The sequence below is a fragment of the Pleurodeles waltl genome, chromosome 1_1 (assembly GCF_031143425.1).
Source record: "Pleurodeles waltl isolate 20211129_DDA chromosome 1_1, aPleWal1.hap1.20221129, whole genome shotgun sequence".
Classification (NCBI taxonomy): domain Eukaryota; kingdom Metazoa; phylum Chordata; class Amphibia; order Caudata; family Salamandridae; genus Pleurodeles; species Pleurodeles waltl.
This window is the reverse complement of record NC_090436.1, coordinates 940626939-940644457: the sequence shown is the minus strand read 5'-3', so window position 1 is coordinate 940644457 and position 17519 is coordinate 940626939.

Here is a 17519-nt window from a genome sequence, read left to right as displayed (position 1 = left end):
TTAGTGTTAGGTTAGTATAGGCTGTTAGTTTAGTCAGTGTTAGTGGGTGGGGGGTAGGGGGTCCTGCTTGTTTCTTTTTTGACTTATTACATGTGTGGGTGGGGGGCTATGTTTGGGTTCTTGTGTGTAAAAAAAAAAAATACAAAAAAAAGCAAAAAACATTTTAAAAAAATGTACCCAAAAAATATATATTTGTTCAGGATAGTATAGTATGTGTTTAGGTTAGTATGAGTTGTCCTCAATGTGTCCCGTCTCATAAGGGGGATTGGGGGTAGATGTTTAGAATGTTTCGTTACATGTGATAAGTAAGTGTAGCTTAGGTTAGTTAGGGACAGTTGTGGGTAATGAGTAGTCAGGGTAGATTAGGGTAGGTAAGATTTTTCCCTCAGTTTCCTCATCTATGGTTAGCTTTTAATAAATATTTGGTTACCCCTTAATAGTATGTGTTGAATGGTACTTGATCGTGGGTTTGGATTCCGTGTACATCTCTTTTGTACTATAACATCTGTGTCCAATGCTACAAACAAATCCCAACTGAGCTGTACGATTGGCAGCTAACCCAGAGCTACCTTGCAAAGTGTCTACCCTTTGTTGCAACCACCAATCACAGTTAATATGGATGACAATGTGTTTCTGTTGATAAGTGTGTTTTCAAAGTCACTAACAGTGCTTCCAGACTTGATAATGGGGAAACAGTTTTAGGTCTGACTGCAGTGTGATGATCATGCACACCCTTATAAGATGAGTTCTCATTGGCAATCTTGTATTCTTGTCTTCATGACCCTCATACATCATTTGTGACACAGTTCGGCATGATTACCTATTTGTATGTTAACTCAGACACCTTCATTAGTGCAGTTTTTTTTTTGTATTTACTTAGATTAGTGTGTCATGTTTATTGTGTTATTTTTGCATGTTGACAACATTTAGCGGGCACTATTTGATGACTTAGTTATCCCCTGAGGAAGCATTCTTCTGTCCAACACAGCATGGTGGTGTATGGTTTCTCACTTCATCAGATTATTCCCTCAGGATGGGCAGAGTATGATGCAATCATGGTCACTGTGCAGATTTCTCTAACTACATAATATCTGGACAGTTGTATTGACAAGCTATGTTATTTGACAGTAGGGACATTTCAATTTTCTACTGCGCAGTTGATATGTCAAATTACCCAGAGACAGATTTGTTGTGTAAGTGCTATTTATTGAAAAGTGCTGTAGTGCTATGTGTACATTGTCCATGATTGTGAGTCCATTATAGTGATATCTTCCAGTGTGATCCAACACAAGGGTTTACCAAAATGCTTTTGTCATGCTGGGGTTGCTGTTTCAGACAGTGCAGAGGAACAGACTTAGCCAATGAGTAGGAGAGAGACAATCACTGGGCTGGGTGACAAGTTATACAGTGGTTAGCAGAACAGTGCTTTAGTACAGTTGTTTCAAGACTGGCAAGTTACAAAGCGCAGGACTTTGGTAATAGTTGGCCATGTGGCAGGGACTAGTGCTTCCGGGTCATTTTCCTTGTGAATGTGATCTGTTCCATGTCTTCTTCTTCTGATGTGTGTGTTGCCTGCTTTGTCCTTGTTGTTGTTGGTTGTGAAGGGGCAACACACACCTCAGTGTTAGAAGACGTGGAGTCAGACATCCCGGTGGCTGCTCCCTGTGAAGGTCTTAAGGGCAGTACTGTTGCAAGGATGGCCTGCTGGTTCTTGAGAATAGCAGCCACATCACGATGGTAGGCAGCCAGGTCGGCCCTGAGGGGTTCAATGTTGCATTCGTGCACGCGTTGACAGGATTGCTGTTGTAGGTGTTGGGTCAACTGTATTACAGCTATGCTGATTTCCTTCTGGGTTTTCAGCAGTTCCTGCAAGATAGATGTTAGGGCTTGCATAGCTGCTGCCTGATCTGCAGATGACATCATGCACGAACGCATCCCCTCAGGGCTGGCTGCCATCGTTTGCATCCCCACCCGCACCTCCTTGGCCAGCTCCCGCTGTACTCCAACTACAGTTCTCTCAAAGCTGGTGCCAGTGTCGTCTGAGTCCTCAGCTGTATTGGAGCTGGTAGGTCTTACAATTGGGGTGGTGGGTGGATCCTCTGCGATGGCTGCTTGTTCTGTGCTCCTCCTTGTGACTGAAGGTGGGGTCTGGAGGGTTTCAAGGACCTTTTGGATAGTCTCCTGGGGAATGTTTATCGGCTCGTCATCCATGTCATCAGGGAAATCTGGGACAGGCATATCGGCAGGAGATCCATCTTCCTCTGCAATGAAACAGGCTACAATTAGTGTGTCTGTGTTGTGGCAATTTTGATGTGACGTGCCTGCCTTTTGATTAATTCACTTTGTGATCTTGTTTTGTGTTAATATCTCCAGTCCTTCAGATGGGCATTGTTTCAGGCCTATGGCCCACCTGTATGTCACATGTATGTTATTGAGTTATCCGTCCTGTCAGCCTCATCTCCTCTAGGTGTTGCTTTATGCCAAATCGAGAATTGCCACCTTCTTGTCCTACTTGACCCTCCGTGTATATCCATTCTCATGGTGAGACCTTTCACTGGCTGTGGGTGTTCTGATGGCCCTGGCAGCACACTTAACTATCAGGACCTGCCCCAATCCCTGATCGTTCACATCAACTTAAATGTAATTGACATGTGGCATATCCTATGCATGGCAATGTTATGATCCGATATGGATGTTGACATTGTTAATGGGTCCTGCTGATGTTGGGGAATGTGTGTTACATTGGATTGCCCTGATAGTCGTATCAGTGTCCTATTTCGTCCTCTGACTGTGCAGGTGTATTTCAGTGACCAGTTACATGTGTCCCCTCCTCAATGCTGTTGTCTGAACAGTATGACATTTGTGATGTTGCCTTGTTACCCAGGCACAGGATGGACCCTGACATATGCAGCATGGGTGTGTCCTTAGTGCTGTATCGCTCCTATTGTTGTTTACTTTGGCTAATGTTTGTGACAACTATGGGCATTGACATTTGAGTGTACTGGGGCCTTTGTCTTGTTTCAGGAGATTGTTGCTGTTGTCATCCTCACCCCCTAATTTAGGTGTGTATGATCCATGGGGAGGTTACTGCCATTGGCTACTTGAGCTGCACACAGAGCAGAGGTGGTAGTGCCAACTGTTGTCGCAGTTACATTCCAGTTGTCAGTATGGCTAGAGGTTGTTAATAGGGCCCTAGTTAATGTAGGGGGTATGGTGGCTGACGTGTGCAGGGATGTCAGTTCGACGTTGTGCCCTTCCCTCCTGTTGTGGCTTTCCCTTTGCTCCATCGTTGGCATGACAGCATGCCACCATGGGACTGTTGTTGGTGTTGTGTAATGGTGTGCCCCAGGTCTTCTCAGAACGGGCCATGCCCCCCTGCCATGCCCCTTTACCCAGGCCACTCCATGTATTAGATGACTTCCATGCATTTAGTGGTCGGTATCTCCCCCGGTTGTAGATGACATTATTGCATTTTAATTCCCCATGCGACTTACCCTGCATGTGCGTTGTGTCCTGGTAGTCTGCGCTGCCCTGTCCTTGAATCCCTGTGACGATCTCCTCAGGGATGACGGCTGCGACCATCTCCTCCATGTGGTCCAGGGCCTCCTGCTGTGCTGGACTCCCCCCTCCAATCTGCAGTGCTGCCTTCCTGTTCCTTGCCATCTTTTCCTTGGTCCTGCGTTTGCAGTCATGCCAGTGTGTTTTGCACTCGATGACTGTTCTGCATACTTCTGCCACACTGTTTATCTTGTCGACAATTTGTTGCCATATAGCCTCTCTCCTACTGATTGGCAACTTTGATGTGACAAACAGTTGGTGCTGGTGTTCCGTCACCTCTTTAACCAGGATTTCCTGCTCCTCTGCACTGAAGTGACACTTTCTTTTCTTCTTAAAAGTGTCCTGGTTCTTGTATGGGTCCTCCTGGCTGGTTCCTGGTCTTCTGTCATCTTCCTGGGGTCTGTAGTGGCATCTGGGATCCATTTTGGCTCTCCTCTGGTGAAATGGCTGTGTTCGCTGTGTTTTTTGACGCTATTGCGTCCAAAAAAACAGTGCATATTCGGTTTGCGGTGTCGTAAATCGACTCACAATCATTTCCGCCGCGTTAACGTCGTTTTCCTTTACGACTTGACGCCGCGGTGTGCGTCAAAAATAATGACTCCCACCTGTTGCTTGCGCCGCCGTGCGTCAAAGTATAAATATGACGCCCGCACGGCGCACCAAAATGGCGTTAACCGGCGGTAATAGTTTTGACACAAAACTGCACCGGCGCAGTTTTGCGTCAAAAAGTATAAATATGGGCCTTAGACTTTAAAATTCAAATGGTTCGGCATCTACATCCATGATATCATTCACCATGACTGACTCCTTCACTATTTATTTACGTTTGTTTTTGCACCAATTATGTCTTCATCTTTAACACTTTAATAAATTCACCAGTCACAAATTCATTGTCTGCTGTAGTAAATTTGACATTTAGCAATGTAGATATGTAAGACAATGTGAACTATACAATGACTGAACAAGCTCCTCGTGTAAGCCTGGATATGTTGCATGTACACAAGTGTCTTGTCTAAGAAGATTTTTATTGCCTTGTTCAAATCATAGGCTGTCAAGATGTCATGTACATAAACAATCAAACATGATTGAATCGTACTGTGTATGTGATCAAATTACAGGTACAGACCTCCAGAAAGTGGAAGGAATGGATATATCAGACATTGTTCTGTAGAATACAGTGCTTCTTGATCTGGTGGTATGACACAAACAACATACAGCGTACAATGATGAAACACATCAACAGCTACAGACAGTTCAAACAAAAAGAGTGTTTAGCCAATGTGAAGTAAAACTAACATGGATTTTGCCTAAAACTACATATGTACTGACCACATGATGGCACACATAATGCATCATGGCCACCACACAACAAGGAACAAGTCCAATGGAGTCTCCTTAACTTCCATCCTATCATTGTGGAAGCTTTCCTGGCACATGTCTTGTACACCCAAAGTCTGTGACATACATTCCCCGGAACAATCCATGTTTACTTTGTATGTCCCAACTGCATCAAATGCCTGCTAATGTCACAACTCTGAAATGTCCAATGAAGATGCCACGGTGACGGTACCTAAACAAACACAAACACAAAGGCCCAGATTTAAGAGGGCCTAGCGCCTCCTTGCAACACATTAGCATCATTGGTCACTGGGTGCAGCAGAACGTTTCTTAAATCTGCCCCAGAGTATAGTTAGGAAACCATATATATCACACACTTCACATAGCAAACGTCTGGAGAATGCAGTCCATAACAAAAATCTGACATAAAGAACGCAACGTCACTAAATGCGAATGTGTCAAAAGCTTCAGTACCACAATTCCTTTGCTAGATTTTTCCAGAGCTTAAGCCTCCTAACATGTTTAAAAAAATATACTCCTCACATTGTCACACAAGAGTTCATTGTACAGTCAAAGCCATGACATCTCATGACATACTTACACTCATGAGAAGAAGCTGTTGATAAGGTCTTGTCGCAAGTCAGCTCCTTCTTCACCACCATCATTATGATTTGGCATTTCACAATCCTCACCCAGGCTCTCTCTTTCCTCTGTGATGTAAGGTATGTTGCTTTGCAGGGCGATGTTATGGAGCATGCAGCAGGCCACAGTGATCTGACACACCTTCCCAGGTATGTAGAGGAAGTTTCCCCCAGTCTTGTCCCGACAGTCAAAAGTGGCCTTGAGGAGCCCCAAAGCCTGCTCAACTGGCCACCGTGTTCTTCTATGGGCATCATTGAAGTGAACTTTCCATGGTATAGTAGAATTCCTCAGTGGTGTTAACAACCAAGAACAGTTGGGATATGCTGTGTTTCCTGTTTTTGAATGAAGCATAAGAGCTACAATGAGTCACACACCTCCTGATTATAGCACCTGACATTGCACACACAAAGTTAGGACAGCTGTTACTTAATAACAAGCCAGGCCCTCTCCGGTTGCAGTTGTAACATCAGCTTGGGTATGGTGCTGTTCTGCATTACAAAGGCATCATGGGCTGAACCTGGGAACTAGGCACAGACACTTGAAATGTACAGATCTGGCAAGCAGAAAACTTGCATGTTGATAGAACGGAACTGCTTCCTGTTTCAATAGACTTGTTCACTTGCATGCGGTGGCACTAATGCAATATGGGTGCCATCATTGGCTCCCACCACATGTGGGAGGTGACCAAATCCATAGAAGTCAACCTTCACATTGGCTAAATCCTCACGTCCGGGGAACCTGATGAAGTTGTCGATTTCTTTCATCATTGCTGATAGCATATCTTTTAAAACCCCACTGAACATTGGTTGTGTCATACCACCAGCGATAGATTGTAAATCTCAATGTTAATAAGGACTGATATATAAGAATATATATATAAATTATTTAAAAAAATTTACAATCACCAACCAAAATAGTTAAAAGCAAACTCAATTTATCACATATAATAGCTACAACACATAATCTAAACAATTTCAAATAACAGTCACATACATTTGACATAAACAATATAATGTCACATTTCCCACCCAAAATAACTAAAAGGAATAAAAACCTAGGGCCTCATTACAAGTTTGGCGGTCCTTGCACTTCCATGGCGGTGGCGACTGTGTTCCAGCTTCCATTGGTTTGGTGGTTGAACCACTGTATTACAATGTTGGTGGGCCCAGACAGCAAAGACTGCTGCGGTCCCACTGGCATCGCCAGTCAGCGCAGACCACCGAGGTAACAAGCCAGGACAAACAGGCCAGTGGAGACAGTGTTTCAGCCAGACACATTATGATGTTGCACACTGCCCAACCACCACATCCCAGCAGTCGGAAATGGAGAGTATGAAGGGAGCAACTCACCTGCAGGCAGCGTTGCACTGCCTGTGCCACCATGGAGCCCATCACATAGGTCCTGCGGCTGCTGCTGCTTATCGAAGGTGCCCAAAATTCACGCCACCGTGGACACAACCAATAGTAAGTACACAGACCTACATGTGTCAGTAAGTTCAACAACAGATCGTTTCACTGTTGTTCACATGAGATGGGAGTCGCGCTGCATGCATAAAGTACACATTTCATTGTGTTCACAGTTGGAGTTATTCCCAACGATTGACACATTCACAGCCAATAAACAACTTTTGGGCAGGTCTCTGACACTGCACTACAACACTACACAAAAACACAAGTCTGCTCATTTCATGCACAGGGATAGTGAAGTGTACACAACGTTGTGTCACAAAACAGCAACATCACAGCAGCATCAAAGCTACCAATACAACTGACACCTTCACATTGCACACATGCAATGGACTGTCATCAGATTGAAACACATCTGAACGGATGTGTCATAGAACACAAACACCCTTCCCATGAAATATCCCTGCAATGGACCCACACATCACCTACATTGCAACACAATGGAATGACAACAGAATGCGCAACACTTTGAGAGACAAATATACAGAGCTTACTATGCAAACATTGCCTGCACAACAGGGATGGGGCATCAGGAGCACTCATGGAAGGATGCTGCCCTGGGACACATTACACTTTACACATTACCCTTAAACAATATTTGCACAGGAACTGGCACTTCAGGTATCTCAGGGACAAAAAATAGTAGAGCGACAGACCTATCTGCATAATGTGGAAGTGCAAGTCAAGAAAGCACATACAACAGCAACAGCATGGACCATACATCTAGATGAAGTAGCAAGGTATGTGCATCAAAATGGACACATGCACAGTCAAATGCAATAGAAGACAGCACAATTGAACCCCCTCCATGTGTGAACAAACAAAACCCAAGCTTCCACACGAGACAACTGTACAATCCATATCAGGGGGACAAGGCTAACACTACACATGCTGACATTAGACCTCACAAGATCACATACTTACCATACCAAACATAACAAAACACAATCACACCCCAATTGCATCAACACTCACACATCCATGCCATACAGTGAACATCTACCCTTGTCTTGGGTGACACCAGCACTGCCCACAAAGCCAGATACTGCAAATAACAGCAAATGGATCAGCAATCAGGCTGAAACACACACAACTGTAGGAATACAACACAAGTTACTCAATAACAACATAAAGGTAGAAAAGGAATTGCAGGACAAAGGTGTAACCAAAACAACAACTTGGGGTTATTAAATGCAGAATAATGAGAATCAAAGGCCATTGGCCAGTTCATTTGAAAGTCTCTGCACAGAATGTGCCCACACTTAACTCCAGTCGGTGCCAGGGAACCGCCACATGAAGGGACATCAAGAGGACAGGCAAGAACCTCAGCGATCATCCTTTGGTAGGGTGGGATGGGGTCAGTTTTGGGATGGTGGATTTGGGTTTGGGAGGGTTAGACTTTTTCTTTGGAGGGATGGAATTTTCCTTGGGTGGGAGGGGTGCTTGCAGGGGAAGCAGGTGTGACAGGGAAAGACTTGGATGTGGAAGAGACGGGTTGGGGGCTCTTTGTTTTGGGAGTGGGGTGGAGGGAACAGGGGAAAGGGCAAGCTCAAAAGGAAACTCTCCTTGGGAACACGGGGACGGTCTGCAGAAGGGGTTGGGGATTTGGATATTGAGGGAGTGGTTGTCTGGTGTGTGGGTGTAGATGTCTTGGGTGTGTGCATGTGTGAGGTATGCTTCTGTTTGGCTGGTTGTCTGGTGCATGTGTGAGTGTGGGTGTTTGCGTGTCTTGGGGTTGGGAGGTGGAAGTGCTGGGTGATGGAGTGGTGGTTGTGTGTGTGTCTTTTAGGGTTGTGTCTGTGGGTATGCTGGATATTGTGGATGTGTCTGTGTGTATTTGGGTGGTACCTGTGGGTATCATGGATATGGTGGATGTTTGTGTGTCTGTTGAGGTGGTGTCTGCAGGTATGATGGATGTGGTGGATGTGTCTGTGGGTGTTGTGATGGTGTCTGCGGGTATGGTGGATGTGGTGGATGTGTCCACGTGTGTTGTGCTGGTGTCTGTGGGTATGATGGTTCTGGTGGATGTGTCACTGGCTGTTGTGGTTGTGGGTATGCCTAATGTGGTGTGTGAATCGGTGGAGGTGGAGGGCATGTCTTGAGAAGTGGCAGCTGATGGGTTTGTGGGTGTAACGTGAGTGCATGCGTGCCAGTGTGTCTTGTGGAGTTTGTGTCAATGTCTGCTGCTTGTGTGTGTTGATGTGTGTGTGTTCTTGGGACAGATAGGGAAATAGGGCATTTGGACTGCGAAGAGGGAGGATGGGAGAGAGAAATTTGCAAGGTGATTGGCTGCCATCAGTGAGGAGGCCAGCACCTGAAAAGATCTCTGTAGGCCAGACATGGCACTATGAATGTCTACCAAGAAAGCATTGGATTGCTGAAGTTGGCCGGCCAACCCCTCAGTGGCATTCATAATGGCAGTCTGCCCCACAGAGTTGCTTCTCAGGAGGTAAATAGCTTCCTCACTCAGGGCAACAGGGGCACCAGAGGCTGGGGCGGAGGTGTCTGCAGCAAAGGGGATGCCCACTCTCTTGGGTGAGCAGGCACGGCCAACTGGCTGGGGAGCAACAGGTACAGTGGCGATAGAACTGGGGGTGACAGACAAAGATGGTACAGGAGAAGGTCCTGATTGGTCCGCCACCACTAGGGAGTGACCACTGGAGATAGAATCTGACGATGAAGACGTTTATCCTGTCTCCTCCTTGGCAGTCCACTTACCTTCCGGGTGACTGGGTCCCTCCGTATCAGTGGTGTAATTAATTTAGGTACCATGGCCAGATGCTTCCTCACTTGGTAATGCCCTTTCTCCTTCGCTTGCCTGGGCCAAAACTGCAAATACAAAGAGGAAAAGGGTCACAGCATGTTCTTGAACACACTTGAGCAAAAGCTGTGATTAGCACACATTACCATGATGTCAAGTAGGCCCCAGCAACAAACTACATCAAAGTGCCTCCTACATGTACCATACCACATGCATGCATGCCATCTGAATTGTCAACAGTTGCCCACAGGAAAATCAGGATCTCAGGCAACTACAATTGCATGGCTGAAGTTGTGCAATCACAGTAGCCATTGAACACGTAGGAGACCACATCACCTTTAATGGTTTGCCTCACGGAGCATATTTCAGTTACCTGTTGTCATACAATAGTAGGCCAGTGTCAACTTCATTCCCACAGATCCCACCCGAGGTCATGCAGACATCTAATTGTCACATACACAATAACACAACAATACGAAATGATGCTCCTAAAACCTAACATGTTGCTGGCAACAGTACAGTAGCCTGGAGAAGGTGACATGGAAATACTCATGTCACACTGGAAACATATCAACAATGCACACTTCATCAAGTAAAATTTGTCCTAATGGAGTCATGGAGGTAGTACTAATGTTGCTCAGATATACTACACATTTGGCATGGAAATGTACACTGTAGACCAAATGTGAAAATTGACAGGAAGATATGTTTCAAAATCCACAACACAATGAATCAGCAAATCCAGGAGAAGTCACCACTGATGTCTAGCACCCCTTACAATGACATACTCTGATTGTATCACTAGAAGCCATTAGTCCTCTGTATGTTGGGGAGGCCCAAATAATTGCTTGTACTTGTAGAAGGCCCTTAACATGTTTTGCCAATGGGAAGTTACATCCTTGTCTCTGTTTTGGCCCTGCAAACCCAGATGTCTCGGGTTGAATTGTTATACCCAAGCACATATGATTTCAACTTAACTGCAAGTCACTCCATGATGCATGCCAAGAGTGAGGTAACAAACCTTACCCATACACATGTGCAGTGCACTTTTACACATTAAGCCACATCAATCGCATGGAAATGCACATTGTCTGTAAAAACTCTAGTCCTGCCCGCCATGTCCCTCATTGCTACTGTAGTTGTACATGCCAAATGACATGCTATGATGGATGAGGGCATGTGTCAGTTGCCAATCAATAGTGACACACTTCTGTCTGTGACACCACATGAAGTATAGCCCCGTTGTGAATGTCATATTCCAAACACAGGTTGGCATGCACATATATGCCAGGGAATACAGTAATTATCCCATGAACACAGGTAGTCCATGCATGAACAGCAGTATATACATTTTGTCAAAAGAGAAAGGGACACATGCTAAAATGTGGACACAAGGAACTTTGGCAACAGTGATGGCACATAAATCATGTCAATGGACTTCCCCACTTACCAAGGGAAAGTTCTGATCTGCAGTTGACCCAGAGAACAATGTATGCTCTGCCATATGTATGCTGGCCATCTTCACATTATAGAGAGTAGTGAGGCACCAACACTCGTCACACACTGAAGACAAGTGACCTCTGGGGGACAGATGCCAATATACTCACTTGACCAAACACATGGCTGAGGACAGTGATCAATCACTTCTTTTTCTTTTATCTGTAACACTGAGGAGTAGTAGTCTGTAGTGAAGAATTTACACCCACAACAACAAACATTACTTGTTTGATCAAGGTACACAGCAATGTGTTGTCCCTGGAGAGCAAATTGTTTGTGGAGTATACACAGTTGTGTTAGACTTTTCATCCTTGGCGTGGTTTTCCTTACTTTTTGCCTCTGTTTCCCAGGTTGTTGATGTGTGCTGGACTCTGTTTTTGCTGTTTTTGTTACTCTGGCCACTTTACCACTGCTAACAAGTGCTAAAGTGCAAGTGCTCCCATACAAAATGTGTATGATTGGATTATCCATGATTGGCATATTTGATTTACCAGTAAGTCCCTAGTAAAGTGCACTAGAGGTGACCCAAGGCCTGTAAATCAAATGCTAGCAGTGGGCCTGCAGCACTGGTTATGCCACCCACATAAGTAGCCCTGTAAACACGTCTCAGACCTGCCACTGCAGTGTCTGTGTGTGCAGTTTTTAACTGTAAATTCAACTTGGCAAGTGTACCCACTTGCCAGGGCTAAACCTTCCCTTTTTCTTACATGTAAGGCACCCCTAAGGTAGGCTCTAGGTAGCCACAAGTGCAGGGTGCAGTGTATGGTTAAGGTATGACATATAGTAATGTGTTTTATATGTCCTCACAGTGAAATATTGCTAAATTTGTTGTTCACTGTTGCAAGGCCTGTCCCTCTCATAGGTTAACATGGGGGCTACCTTTAAACATGATTAAAGTGTACATTACCATTGGGAGCGGATAGACATGTGTAGTTTGGGGTCTCTGAGCTCACAATTTTAAAATACAACTTTTAGTACAGTTGGTTTTAACATTGTGTGTTTGAAAACATCACTTTTAGAAAGTGAGCATTTTCTTGCTTAAACTATTTCTTTGACACTGCCTGTTTGTGGATTCACTGTCTGGGTCAGTTTGACAGTTGGGCTGTTGGCACCTCACTCTAGACAGTGACACAAAGGGAGCTGGGGTGTAGTCTGCATTTCCTGATGAGCCATCTGTGCTAGGAGGGAGAGGAGGATTGGTCATGTACACTTGAAAGGGCTGTGCCTGCCCTCACACAATGTAGTCTCCATCCCCCTGGTGTGTGTCTGCAGCCTGGCCTGGGCAAGGCAGGATTTCACAAGCAAGAGTGACTTTTCTTTGAAGTAGGCCTACTTCAAATGGGCAAAATGGGTATAAGAAGGGCACCCAAAACCACAGACTTTAAATCACTTCTCGACATCAAGAAGAACCTCTGCCTGGAGAAGAGCTGAGGAGGAGTGCTGCCCTGCTTGAGACTGTGCTTTGTGGAGCCATCCTGCAGTTGCTGCTTCTGCCTGTATAAGAGGACAAAGACTGGACTTTGTGTTGCCTTCCTTCTTGTGAAGATCTCCAAGGGCTTGATTTAGAGCTTGCCTCCTGTTGTTTGAAGTCTCAGGGACCTCAAAGACTTCTCTCTGCCAGAACCTGGAGTCCCTGGACAGACTCCTACTCTGCCAAGTGGTGCCCATCCAGTCCCTGGCACCCTGAAAGGAGAAGCTGGCAGAACAAGACTGAAAATCCACACACAGACCGCTGTGCGGGGAAAAATTTGACACACCTTCCGAGATGCGGCTGAAAGACAGCGCTCTGCCGGCTTCGCAGCAGAAATCGACGCTCCACCGGTATCGCGGCTGGAAAATCGGCACACGGAGCTAGAAGAATGACGCTCACACCCGCTGACGGAGGCTGTTAACATTGCAACCGACATTGCGTGGTTTTGCTGAGACCGTGCGGCAGGATTTTCGATGCAAACCTTGCTGGGCATGGAAAAACAATGCCACGCCTGCCCGGACCTGAGTGCTGCCTGGGTCAACGCATCGCTGCCCTGCGGGGAGAAAAAACGATGCACGCCGGTCCGACCGGAGAAGGAGAAACGACGCACAAGCTCGCTTGCGGGTGAGAAATTGACGCACCACTTACCTCTTTTGACACACACTCGCCTGTGCGTGTTATTTTGACATTACCCAGGTACGTTTCAATGCTAACAGTGTTTTATCTGTTTTCTCAAGGATTTAAGACTCTTTTTGCTTTTTAATCAATAACTTGACTTGTGTATGTTGGATTTCTGTCGTTTTGGTCTTGTTTTGTTTAGATAAATATTTCCTATTTTTCTAAACCTGTGTCATGTAATTTTGTAGTGTTTTCATTAAGTTACTGTGTGTGTTGGTACAAATACTTTACACTTAGCACTCTGAGGTTAAGCCTACTGCTCGTGCCAAGCTACCAAGTGGGTGAGCAGGGGTTAGCTGAGGGTGATTCTTTTTTACCCTGACTAGAGTGAGGGTCCTTGCTTCGACAGGGGGTATCCTGACTGCCAACCAAAGACCCCATTTCTAACAAGTTGTATCTTAGGTCTCTTGGCCAAAAGACAAGGCACATCATTATGCACCACATTACACATACACACAAACAATAACTCATCTACTCTGTCACACATGGCTCATCTCTAATTGTCAGGGGAGATGCCAGAACACATTAACTTTGTTATCAGACAGGCAGGAATATGCCCTGTACACACCCCTTGTGGCTGCTGTGCTTCCCCTGAAACACCCATCAAGGTCTGGGTATGCCAACGCCAGAAGGTGGGTCTCCACGATCTTTTGGGCCCAGCGTCTCAGGACCTCCCACCTCTTGCGACAGTGGGTTCTCCACCGACTCTGGACACCCAGAGTCCACACCTTCCAGGAAATGGCTCTCCATATCTCCTTCTTCTGATGGGTGTTTACCTGTAAAGATGTAAGGGACAAATCAAGAGATCACACAAAGCAAAAATGGTCAGTTTGTCAACACACCACAAGTGTAAAGCACACAAGCCAATAAATAAAGGGATATGACTACAGACTTTTGTATTCATCTGCAGACTAACCCACTACCCTGCTCATGGCTTACAATGACTAAGCAAGCCTACTGACATCAGGTAACCCCTGCTCCAGCAACATGTACTGTGGTGTGAGCCACAATGAAACACTACACACCAGTCTGGGTTCTGAAGGGTAAACTTCTGAGGCATTACTGGACCAACACATTCAGTCTGCAAGATTGACTCACAGCATACTGCCCCTACAGAAAACCTCCATAGAACACACTTCAGCTTTACACATGAGTAACAATGAAGGGGCTGGTATGGTGGTACAGAAAGTGTCTTCCCTTTGCATGTATGGACATGTGGCCTACCAAATGCAGACTCATGCCACTTCGGAAGGGGGATTCTGAGGTGTGTACCTGTACCACAGAACACTGTTTCTAAAGTACTGAGATGGCATCCAACATACAAAGGTAATCATTGTACAATTTGTGCTATTTGAACAAGCTACTGAATCACACTTTGTGGCCTTCCAGGAATCTACACACTGTCTGTACTATGGGTCTGTCATTTGTGCAATAAGCCTTTACAGGACAATTATGACTAATGTGAAGGTGACAACAGAGCTGTGGGAGTAAGGGATCTGTCATGAGTCACAGACACAGATTGACAATTATGTTAAATGCACATATGTACTAGTTCAGGGATGTAGTTCCATACCCATTCCTAATCTAGTCAATGGGCTGAGTCATTCAGTGCAAGTATTGCCACTAGACCATCATATTGGCCACATGACAGGATCTACTGGTCTACAGTGAGTGGGCACAGTGCCAAAGTTGCATAGCCACAGTGACTCTCCCACAGCCTGGACTATGTCCTATACTGGGAGGCACATTTTACAGGCCTTGGTCTATGTAAGGCCGAGCATACAGAACGTACATGACACTCACATTTACATCACTTCCATGCATGACAGTACACCATATGGCCATCAACAATGTGGCTTGTGTGGCAACCCGAAGGGCACAGTGAGTCATGATATGCCTTCCAGACAACAGTTTTGCAAGGCCATATGCGGGTTGAAAGATCAGTGGTACTATACACATTGCTTAGAAGATCCTCAAATGACTCAGACAAGATGCATACACAGCTCATGCTGTCATGCACATACATGTTGTCTAACATTTACAACCATCATAAACATAGACATGTTATTAGATGGCAGTAAAATCTCTTTGCCTAGTCAATTGTGAACATGAGGTACCGACCTGCTCCTCTGGTGAGCCATAGAGCTGTCCATACAGGCGAGGGACCTCATGTATAAGCCTCTCCAGCTCCTCTGGAGAGAAGGCAGGGGCCCTATCACCTGCTGGACATGGCATGATTGCTCCCAGAGGTGGCACACAGCAGCTCAGGTAGTGGAGGTGTTGCTGGCAGCAGTGTCAGGTCAAGTGAGTGAATTCACACAACATGGCGGTCACGTTCACCACATAGGGGGTTATCAACGCCAACAGACATAGCTATTGGGCCGCAACTGCCACAGGCAACAACGTTAACCTGTGGCTGTGTCCACTACAGTTGGAACCGCCTGCCATGTGGACGACTTCCTAATGTCCAGTGGAGTTTGGTGGTTGGAAGTACTATATATAGCTGTGTAAACTGTGTCACACATGCAATATATGTGTAGGTTCATCACCAACATTCTCATTCTGTATTGTCATGTAGGTCCTACTACACAACCACCAGTGTAGTGTGTTGCAGGGCACAGCTGGCATATGAAGGCGGTGCACGAGCCATCGCCGCCAATGGCAGTTTTTGGCAGGTGGAAAATGCAGTCACATTTCGAGGGGCAATTGTGTAGCAGATAGTTGGGTACCACCCAAATCCATGTTGTGGACAGATGTGTGGACAACCATGGGGGTCACATGTGACCCTTGTGCACTTGCCAGCCGGCATGTGTACTGTGTGTCATGTCTATCCAGTAAGAAATGCTTTGTCACTTAATATTGTTAGCGTACATCATGTACGTTGCTGTAGACACACTAATATTCCAAATCATTTCTCGTCACACATAGGTACTCTGGGAGAGGGAGGATGCAACAACCTCCTGCCTATCGTCCACAGCCAGACCTTCAGACCATGGAAGAATGCCACGCCATACAGGTGCACCATCTGAAAAGGCAAACAATAGTGGACTAATGCCATTAGTTGGAGCCAGATCTGATGTCAGCAATAAGTTATCCAACCAGCATACCACCTATTGTAAAGGTCATCTCAGTATTGCACTTCCTTGCCACAGGGTCCTTCCAACATTCAGTGGCCCTATCTGCTAGTATGTCCCAACCTATGTTCGCATCCTCGCTTGCATGGGGGGAGTCTGCTGCTACAGAAACAGGTGTGCCTAGTGCTGGTTCTTCCTATGGCAAGGCCTTCCTTCCAGTGGCTGGCACCGATGTTGATGTGTCTGGTGATGAGCCAAAAGAAGGGGTAGACTGTTGTTGAAAAGCCCCGCTCGGTGGTGAGAATGTCCCTCAGCAACCCTGTTAGGAAGGTCACATTGGTAATGTAGGCCTCCATCTGTTCCCACATGTCTCTGTGCATGTCCCTCTGAAGCTGCTTGATTTCCCGGAGTTCAGTCAACACCTGGCCCATCACGCCTTGGGACTCAGGATAGACTCCTTAAACATGGCTGACTGTGTCCTGGCTGAGAGCAGCCCCAGAACCTGGGAGTTGCAGTGAGGTTATTCCCTATGCTTCACACACTTGACAAATAGTATCCTCTCAGGTGAGTGTAATTCATTTTTTGGTTACCAAACAATGGTATTTGGATAAGAGAACACTGGCCTGGTGAGTAGAGTAACAGTAACAGATTATTTGGACGAGAGAACAACGGGCTGATGAGTAAAGTAACAGTAACAGAGCCTTCTGGCCTCAGCCATCATGTCACTACCTGTACTACACACACTATACAAATGTGATCTCCCCACGTGAGTACACTTCATTTGTGGGTTACCAAACAATGGTAGTTGGACAAGAAAACGCTGTGCTGGTGAGTGGAGTAACAGTAACAGAGCCTCCTGACCTCAGCAGTCATGTCTCTCCCTGTACTACCCACACTATACAAATGTGATCTCCCCAGGCGAGTACACCTCATTTGTGAGTTACCAAATAGAAGTATTTGGACAAGTGAACACTGGTCTGGTGTTTGGAGTTGGAGAAGCAGTTCCTCCTGGGAGGTGGAGTCAGATCACTCTC